Genomic DNA, 10195 nt, shown 5'->3' with positions numbered 1-10195 from the left:
AATCAAGAAGAGAAACATTTTCGTCAGATGCATCATCGTCTACTGCACTACAATCATTACTCAAACACAACTCTCTCTTTCTTGTAACCAACAAACCAGCCTCACACCTGCTTGGTTCAGCAATTTCCACACCCTCATCTTGCTTTTGAAAAGTATTCGGAGTATTTTCATTTTGCTGTCGTTCATACACATTAGTATTAATCACAACATTCTCATGTACTTCACTAGCGGACGGTGCCGCACCAGAAACGCTCACCTCTGCCGGACCTGCGTGTTCCTCCTGACCAGCGCGCTCCGGCTCCACCACGTCTCCCTCTCCTGAGACAGTAAGCCTTTGCCTATCCTCTGGTGCGCGCTCTCTATGTGGGCATGCAAACTTTTTATGCCCTAAATCGCCGCAATCAAAACATCTTAAGCTACCAGTGCTGGCGTACACCATATACGTTTTGCCATCGTGACGTACTTGGAATGAAACATCCAGCGTATTTTCGGGGGAGTCCAGAAACATAAACACCTGTCTTCTAAAAGATGTGACGTGTTTCAAAGACAAGTGTTTACAGCCTAACGTGATTGTTTTAAAACCACTGGCAAATTTGCCAAACCGTACTAATTCCCGTTCCAACGCTTCATCCGGAATGAAAGGTGGAACATTCAAAACCGTAATTTTCACTGTCTGAACGTATAACGGGGTAACCTGAACAAAGTTTTCATTTATAACGAGGCCACTCTCGACTAAACGATTAACAAAGTTTTGTTCTTTCAAGAACACTACAACAGCTTTATTCATACGAGAAGCAGACACTATATTCTCGTGTCCTACTTCCTCTCCGGCCGAAATAAGCACGTCTTCCACTGTGACGCCATCCTCGGGCACACACCTAAAGCCATTGTGCAAGGACAAAGATGGCGTCTCTGCATGAGACGCATCTCTCCCTGCACAATATCGCAACAAAACTAACTAAATAAACAACCTTTAACCCATGCAGAAAAAAAAGAGAGAAGGGGGAAAATAAATCCCAGAAATTAGGAGTTGGTAAAAACGCAGAGCTCAGGTCTCGCCCAACACTACTCTCACCCGCAACCACCCAGCATGCACCGCGTGAGAGAGAGAGAGCGAGAGAGAGAGAGAGTGTGTGTGTGTGTATGTGTGTGTGTGTCTGTGAGAGAGAGAGAGAGAGAGTGTGTGTGTGTGTGTGTGAGACAGAGAGAGAGAGAGAGAGAGAGAGAGTGTGTGCGTGTGTGTGTGTGGGTGTGTAAGAGATTTTTTTTTTTTGATTTTCACAATCGATTTATTATAAAATTTTTAATATAACACTTTACACACACCATCCATCCATCCATCCATCATCTTCCGCTTATCCGGGGCCGGGTCGCGGGGGCAACAGTCTAAGCAGAGACGCCCAGACTTCCCTCTCCCTAGCCACTTCCTCCAGCTCTTCCGGGGGGACCCCGAGGCGTTCCCAGGCCAGCCGGGAGACATAGTCCCTCCAGCGTGTCCTAGGTCTTCCCCGGGGCCTCCTCCCGGTGAGACGTGCCTGGAACACCTCCCTGGGAAGGCGTCCAGGAGGCATCCGAAATAGATGCCCGAGCCACCTCAGCTGGCTCCTCTCGATGTGGAGGAGCAACGGCTCTACTCTGAGCTCCTCCCGAGTGACCGAGCTTCTCACCCTATCTCTAAGGGAGCGCCCAGCCACCCGACGGAGAAAGCTCATTTCGGCCGCCTGTATCCGGGATCTTGTCCTTTCGGTCATGACCCACAGCTCATGACCATAGGTGAGAGTAGGAACGTAGATTGACCGGTAAATCGAGAGCTTTGCCTTACAGCTCAGCTCCTTCTTCACCACGACAGACCGGTACAGCGACCGCATTACTGCAGAAGCTGCACCGATCCGTCTGTCAATCTCACGTTCCATCCTTCCCTCACTCGTGAACAAGACTCCAAGATACCTGAACTCCTCCACTTGAGGCAGGAACTCTCCACCAACCTGGAGTGGGCAATCCACCCTTTTCCGACTGAGAACCATGGCCTCGGACTTGGAGGTGCTGATTCTCATCCCAGCCGATTCACACTCGGCTGCAAACCGTCCCAATGCACACTGAAGGTCCTGGTCTGAGGATGCCAACACGACAACATCATCCGCAAAAAGCAGCGACGAAATCGTATGGTCCCCAAACCGGACACTCTCCGGCCCTTGGCTGCGCCTAGAAATTCTGTCCATAAAAATTATGAACAGAACCGGTGACAAAGGGCAGCCCTGCCGGAGTCCAACATGCACCGGGAACAGGTCTGACTTACTGCCGGCAATGCGAACCAAGCTCTTGCTCCGGTCGTACAGGGACCGAACAGCCCTAAGTAGGGAGCCGCCGACCCCATACTCCCGGAGCACCCTCCACAGGATGTCGCGAGGAACACGGTCGAATGCCTTCTCCAAGTCCACAAAACACATGTGGACTGGTTGGGCAAACTCCCATGAACCCTCCAGCACCCTGGAAAGGGTATAGAGCTGGTCCAGTGTTCCACGACCGGGACGAAAACCACACTGTTCCTCCTGGATCCGAGGTTCCACTATCGGCCGAATTCTCCTCTCCAGTACCCTGGCATAGACTTTTCCAGGGAGGCTGAGAAGTGTGATCCCCCTATAGTTGGAACACACTCTCCGGTCCCCCTTCTTGAAAAGAGGGACCACCACCCCGGTCTGCCAGTCCAGAGGTACTGTCCCCAACCGCCATGCGATGTTGCAGAGGCGTGCCAGCCAAGACAGCCCCACAACATCCAGAGACTTGAGGTACTCGGGGCGGATCTCGTCCACCCCCGGTGCCTTGCCACCGAGGAGCTTTTTAACTACCTCGATGACTTCAGCCCGGGTGATGGACGAGTGCCCCCCCGAGTCCCCAGCCACTGCTTCCTCAACGGAACACAAGTCGGTGGGATTGAGAAGATCCTCGAAGTATTCCTTCCACCGCCCGACGATATCCCCAGTTGAGGTCAACAGGTGCCCATCTCTACTGTAAACAGTGTTGGTAGGGCACTGCTTCCCCCTCCTGAGGCGTCGAACAGTTTGCCAGAATCTCTTCGAGGCCAACCGATAGTCCTTCTCCATGGCCTCACCGAACTCCTCCCAGGCCCGAGTTTTTGCCTCCACGACTACCCGGGCTGCAGTCCGCTTGGCCTGCCGGTACCCGTCAGCTGCCTCCGGAGTCCCACAAGCCATCCAGGCCCGATAGGACTCCTTCTTCAGCTTGACAGCATCCCTTACTTCCGGTGTCCACCACCGGGTTCGGGGATTGCCGCCTCGACAGGCACCGGAGACCTTACGGCCACAGCTCCGAGCAGCCGCAGCGACAATGGAGGTGGAGAACATGGTCCACTCGGACTCAATATCTCCAGACTCCCTCGGGATCCGGTCGAAGCTCTGCCGGAGGTGGGAGTTGAAGATCTCTCTGACAGGGGGCTCGGCCAAACGTTCCCAACAGACCCTCACAGTACGTTTGGGTCTGCCGAGTCTGTCCAGCTTCCTCCCCCGCCATCGGATCCAACTCACCACCAGGTGGTGATCAGTTGACAGCTCCGCCCCTCTCTTCACCCGAGTGTCCAAGACATATGACCGAAGGTCTGATGACACGACCACAAAGTCGATCATCGACCTCCGGCCAAGGGTGTCCTGGTGCCACGTGCACTGGTGGACACCCTTATGCTTGAACATGGTGTTCGTTATGGACAAACCGTGGTTAGCACAGAAATCCAATAACAGAACACCGCTCGGATTCAGGTCAGGGGGGCCGTTCCTCCCAATCACGCCCCTCCAGGTGTCACTGTCACTGCCCACGTGAGCGTTGAAGTCCCCCAGTAGAACTACGGAGTCTCCAGTTGGAGCACTTTCCAGCACCCCTCCCAGAGACTCCAAGAAGGCCGGGTAGTCCGCACTGCCGTTCGGCCCGTAGGCACAAACGACAGTGAGAGACCTATCCCCGACTCGAAGGCGCAGGGAAGCGACCCTCTCGTTCACCGGGGTAAACTCCAACACATGGCGGCTGAGCTGGGGGGCTATTAGCAAACCCACTCCTGCCCTCCGCCTCTCACCATGGGCAACTCCAGAGTGGTAGAGAGTCCAGCCTCTCTCAAGAAGTGTGGTTCCAGAGCCCAAGCTGTGCGTTGAGGTGAGCCCGACTATCTCTAGTCGGTACCTCTCGACCTCCCGCACAAGCTCAGGCTCCTTCCCCGCCAACGAGGTGACATTCCACGTCCCTAAAGCCAGATTCCGTGTCCAGAGATCGGGTCGTCGGGGGTCTCGCCTTCGACTGTCGCCCGATCCTCTATGCACCGGCCCCTTACGCTCCCTCCTGCAGGTGGTGAGCCCACAGGAGGGCGGCCCCACGTCACTCCTTCGGGCTAAGCCCGGCCGGACCCCATGGGGGAAGGCCCGGCCACCAGGCGCTCGCATACGGGCCCCAACCCCGGGCCTGGCTCCAGGGTGGGGCCCCGGCTGCGCCATGCCGGGCGACGTCACGGTCCTTGATTTTAAATCTGCCATAAGGGGTTTTATGAACTGTTCTTAGTCTGGCCCGTCACCAAGGACCTGTTTGCCTTGGGAGACCCTACCAGGAGCATATAGCCCCAGACAACATAGCTCCCAGGATCATTCGGGTACTCAAACCTCTCCACCACGATAAGGTGACAGTTCAAGGAGACTTTACACACACTTGAAAAAAAAAATAAAAAAATAAAAATAAAAAATAATAATAATAATAATAATAATAATAATATATATATTACATTAAATCTCTTGCAAAGACAATTTCTTTATTTTCAACTGAAACCAGAGCATAATTACAACACCACTGAGTTTCAAAAGCCTTTAACGTACTCATCAATTTATGAAAATTAAAATCAATAAGTATTCTTGATTTTACCATATTTTTAAAAACTAAAACAACATCTTGTCCTGACTTCTCTTCAATCTTATTTCTCCTAGTGATATAAACAGCATATTTTGCTTGTCCCACAATAAAATTGATGACTTGACATTTGAACTTTTGTTTTGAATTGTAAAAAAAACCCAAAATATAATTTTGTTTTGAAAAACTAGTATTAAAATAATCTAAAAAAACACTTAATAAGTCAAAAAGAGGGTTTAGTCGCTTACAATACATGAAGCAATGAAAAATAGTCTCTCGTTCTGAACAAAAAGGACATTTGTCGCTTACAGTGGGGTTTAAAATAGACACAAATGCATTTACAGCAATGGCTCCATGTAAAATCCGCCACTGCAAATCACCAATATTCTTTTTTAATGGTGGTTTGTAAAGTGCTCGCCAGACAGGTTTAGTTTCAGAATTGATTCCTAATTTTTCTCTCCATACTGTATCTGTTTTAGTACTTAAATTTTGCTGATGAGTAACTTTAACAATGCATTTATATAATATTTTCCCTTCTACTGTACAAAAATCAATATAATCATTACTTCCAAAATTGAACAGGGGGCTATTAAAACAAAACTCATCTATAACAGGGAAAATTTCAAGTTCAGGAAAAAGATCTTTACTATCAGGGCTTAAAGTCCCTGCACCAAACTCTTGTAAAAGTATCTTCTCTTCATCAGTTAAAATCATAGTTAATTTTTCTAGAAATTTTTTTACAAACCGTATTGATCGAACTCCTAATAGGTTAGCTACTTTTTCAGCTCTCAGTAAATTATAGCCTGATTCATTTATAATGCATTTTAGTTTAAAAAGCTTTTTATTACATAATAAATCTGTTAAACCAGGAAAATCTTCTGCCGAAGTATCAAACCTAGCTCCAAAAACAACTGGTTCTTCCAATAACCAATGAAGAGAAGTTGCTGGTTCCATCCAGCGATGTTTAAAGAAACCCCACACTTTGAACAGATTTTGATAGAAAGAAGGAATTTCATTAAAAGTCAATCTTTTATGGTCCATTAGAAACAATGTTAAATCCACTTCCATATTGCCAACTCTTCTCAAGATACTAAAGGCCAGTGGTCTCCACACCAATGAATAAGGTCCCATCATAAGTTTCTGTATATATTGGAGACGGTAAGTGGCTCTTCTACAAGCGAGATTTACAAGACCTTGACCTCCTTCCTCTTTGGGCAAAAAGAGAATGCTTTGAGGAGTCCAATGATACTTGTCCCAAAAAAAGTTCACCAGTTCTCTTTGAATATTAACAAGGAGTCCGTTTGGAGGGTCAACACAAGCAAGTTTATGCCATAATGAGGATGCCACAAGATTATTAATTATAAGAATACGTCCTCTATAAGATATCTGAGGCAGCAACCATTTCCACTTTTCCAATCGACCTTTTATTTTCTCTATTAAACCTTCCCAATTTTTCCTAATAAAGTTTTCATTTCCTAGATAGACACCAAGGTATTTTAAACCTCCTCTTTTCCAAATCAGTCCTCCAGGTAAAGCAGGAAGATCTCCACTCCAACTTCCCACCATTATAGCTTCACTTTTCCTCCAATTTACTTTGGCAGAGGAAACTAGTTTAAAATCATTTACAATTTTTTCTAGCTTAATAACATCTTCCTTCTCATTTACAAAAACAATAACATCATCAGCATATGCAGAAAGGTGTAAAGAATTATTACAATCAGGAAAACTCAAACCTTTTAAATGAATTCGTAGTTTTTGCAGTAAGGGTTCAATTTCCAGGGAGTACAACATACCAGACATAGGACATCCCTGCCTGACCCCCCTTTCAACTTTAAAAGGAGCACACAAACCACCATTAATTTTAAGAACACTCACAATGTTACAGTACACAGCCTTTATCATTGATATAAACGTATGGTTAAACCCAAAAGCCTTTAAACTACTCCATAGAAACAAATGTTCAACTCTGTCGAATGCTTTCTCTTGATCAAGAGAAATCATTCCAGAGTTAATTCCCAGGAGTTTAGAAGCATCAAAAACATCTCTTATTAAAGCAATATTATCAAAAATAGACCTGTTGGGAATACAGTAAGTCTGATCACAGTGTATCAATTTGCTTATAATTTTACTAAGTCTCATAGCTAAAGTTTTGGACAAAATTTTGTACTCTGAACATAAAAGTGAAACAGGGCGCCAATTGCTGATATACTGAAGATCCCCTTTTTTGGGTAACAGCGTAATGACTGCTCTTCTGCAGCTTAGAGGCAATAGTCCTCTTTTCAGACTGTCATTAAAAACTGTCAGCAGATCTTCTCCTATGACGGGCCATAGAGTCTTATAGAACTCAACAGGCAGCCCATCAATTCCTGGAGATTTACCATTATCCAAGCTCATCATGGCAGTATAAAGCTCTTTCAATGACAACGTCTGTTGTAGATCATTGTTAGACTCTTCATCCACCTTTGGCAGTCCTTCAAGAAAATGATCAGCCTCTGCACCCCATTTCCTCAGTTCAGATTTATAAAGGTCAGAAAAAAACTCTACAGCACAGCAACGTATGTCAGCAGGCTCAGTTAGTTCTTGTCCTGTAGCTGAGCGTAAAGTATGGATCATTTTACTTTGACCTTTTTTAATTTCTAAATTAAAAAAGAATTTTGAGGGAGCATCCATTTGTGCCACAGTTTGAAACCGTGACCGGACTAAAGCTCCCTTTGCTTTAATTCCCAACAGGTCTACCAAAATAGATTTCTTTTCTTTCAGATCATCAATATGTTTTCTGTTGTTTTTTTTTTGATGCTAATAAATCTTGTAAAACAGTAATTTCCGTCTCTAAAATCTTCATTGACTGGGCTAGGTCTCGAGTAACATTAAGAGTGTACTTTTGACAAAAATCTCTAATAAGAACTTTTCCACAATCCCACCATTGCGATAAAGATAAATAAAAATGTTTTTGCTGCTTAAAAGTTTTCCAAAAAAAAACTAAAATTTTCTAAGAATTTTTCATCATTCAGCAATGAAGTATTAAAATTCCAATAAGCACTTTTATACTTAACACATTTAAACAAAACACTACACAGAACTGAGCTGTGGTCAGAAAAACCCACTGGAATAATTTTACAGAACTTAAAAAGATTTCGTTGATGTTGAACACTATATATTCTGTCAAGCCTTGCTAAGGATATATAATTTTCAGTACTATGAGCCCAAGTATACTGTCTAATATCTTGATTCATATTTCTCCAAATATCACATAAATCATGTGTTTCAATTAATTGTATAAGTATTTTCTGAGAAGCAGCATGTGGTTCTATATGATTTCTATCTAACTTAGAATTTGCGGTACAATTAAAATCCCCACCTATAAATAACATATCATCTGGATTTAAGTCTTTTAAGACAGCATCCACCTTATCAAAAAACAAAACTCTTTCTAACCCCTTTGTAGGAGCATATAAATTCAAAAGCACCATGGTAACTTTCTCATATTTTACTTTGATCTTTAACAAACGACCACCAACTATTTCTTCAACTTCACAGACAAAGGTAAAATGTGTTTTGAAAACAAAACAGCAACACCTCCACTAACAGAGGATTTATGACTTAGGACAATCTGTCCATCCCATTCTCTTTTCCAGTCGTTCTCATTTTTAAAATCACTGTGTGTTTCTTGTAAAAACAAAATATCAATTTGCTTTTGTCTACTAAATTCATATAACATCATTCTTTTATAACCATCTCTGGCACAATTTAAATTTAAAGTTCCAATTTTAAAATTTGTCATATTTATTTTAGAGACAAGAAAAATAAATAAAAAAGTTGCCAAAAAAACTATTTTTGGCAAAATTTTAGAAGTTGACAGCTTCATCTTTATTAAATTTTTTTTTCAGTTTGTTCACCAATTTTCTAAGACGATAAATCTCCACATCTTGAAAAGCTCCCTCTTTTATTAGATACCTTACATCATTAATAAATTGCTTACTATCAGGGAAGAAATCTTCTACTTGCACTCCTTTTACTCCTTTTGTTTCTTGCAGAAATTTGCTAATATCATTAGCACTATACAAGCAGATCAAGGTTTCATTTTGGGAACTTAGAGACAGATTTGAACATTGAGATATATTGGAATCAGAGGAATCTCCATCACTATCTGATGCCACACTCTCTTCACCACCCTCATCTTTCTTTACTTGTTTAAGTAACTTTTCTTTTCCACCACTTTTTTTCTTTCTTTTAACTGGGATCTTGAAAACAGATTTTGCTTCATTCTCAAAAACTACAGCATTTTCTTGCATATCCATTTCAACAACATCTGTTATGCAAACGTTCTCAGAAGGTTCAGCCTGCTCATAAGGCCTAGCGAATTCATCATTTTTACTAGACATGGTAACAATCTCAGACTCAGTTTTATCAGATCTTAACTCAGCAGCCACAACTGCAACCGGCCCAAGCTCACCGGCTTCGACCACTGACACACCAGCAATGTCAGTGTCATTTACGATCTCAGCCAGCGGAACAACAGACACCCCCATTTCAGTGCTTGTGTTCACAGCTGCATTTTCCTTTTTATTCGGACAATCACGAACAAGATGTCCAATCTTACTGCAATTAAAACATTTAATCGTAGTATCAGATGTTGCAAACACTGTATAATCGAAACCATCAATTTTGAACTTGAACACCAGATCAATCTCATCAATTCCGTTTTTCAACACCATGAAAACTTGTCTTCTAAACGAGACTAAATGTTTCACCAAAGGTGATTTGCACCCAAGAGGAATTTTCTTTATTGATGAAACCAGTTTTCCATACCGAGATAACTCTTGCACCAGTATATCGTCATTAATAAACGGAGGCACGTTGGACAGAATGACCTTTTTGGACGGGCTACTCAACGGTAAAACACTCACGAGTGAACCGTTCAACACAACGCCACTTTGGACAACTTCATTTGCCTTCTCAATTGATTTAAAAAAAAAAACAATTGCACTATTCATTCGCGATGCAGAGACAATATAATCATGTCCCACAATCTCTCCCACGGCTAAACATACCTGCTCCACGTTAATCTTAGACTCCACCTTCACTCCATGTCGGCGGGTTAAATCTTTAAAACTCATCGTGTTTTGGTTCGTCATGCCTCCCAGCGCAACGCTGGTTGCAGACGGAAAAAAAGCTTTTAACTCTAACCGATCCAAACACAACAACACACACAAACAAACACACAGCTCCAAATACAAAAGCACGATGCAGTCACCCTTACCACGCTCAGTTCATGTACTCCGACAGAGAAAGAAAGATT

The sequence above is a fragment of the Carassius gibelio genome, chromosome B17 (genome assembly GCF_023724105.1).
Source record: "Carassius gibelio isolate Cgi1373 ecotype wild population from Czech Republic chromosome B17, carGib1.2-hapl.c, whole genome shotgun sequence".
NCBI lineage: Eukaryota > Metazoa > Chordata > Actinopteri > Cypriniformes > Cyprinidae > Carassius > Carassius gibelio.
The sequence above is the reverse complement of the archived record's forward strand: the minus strand, read 5'-3'. Positions refer to the sequence as shown.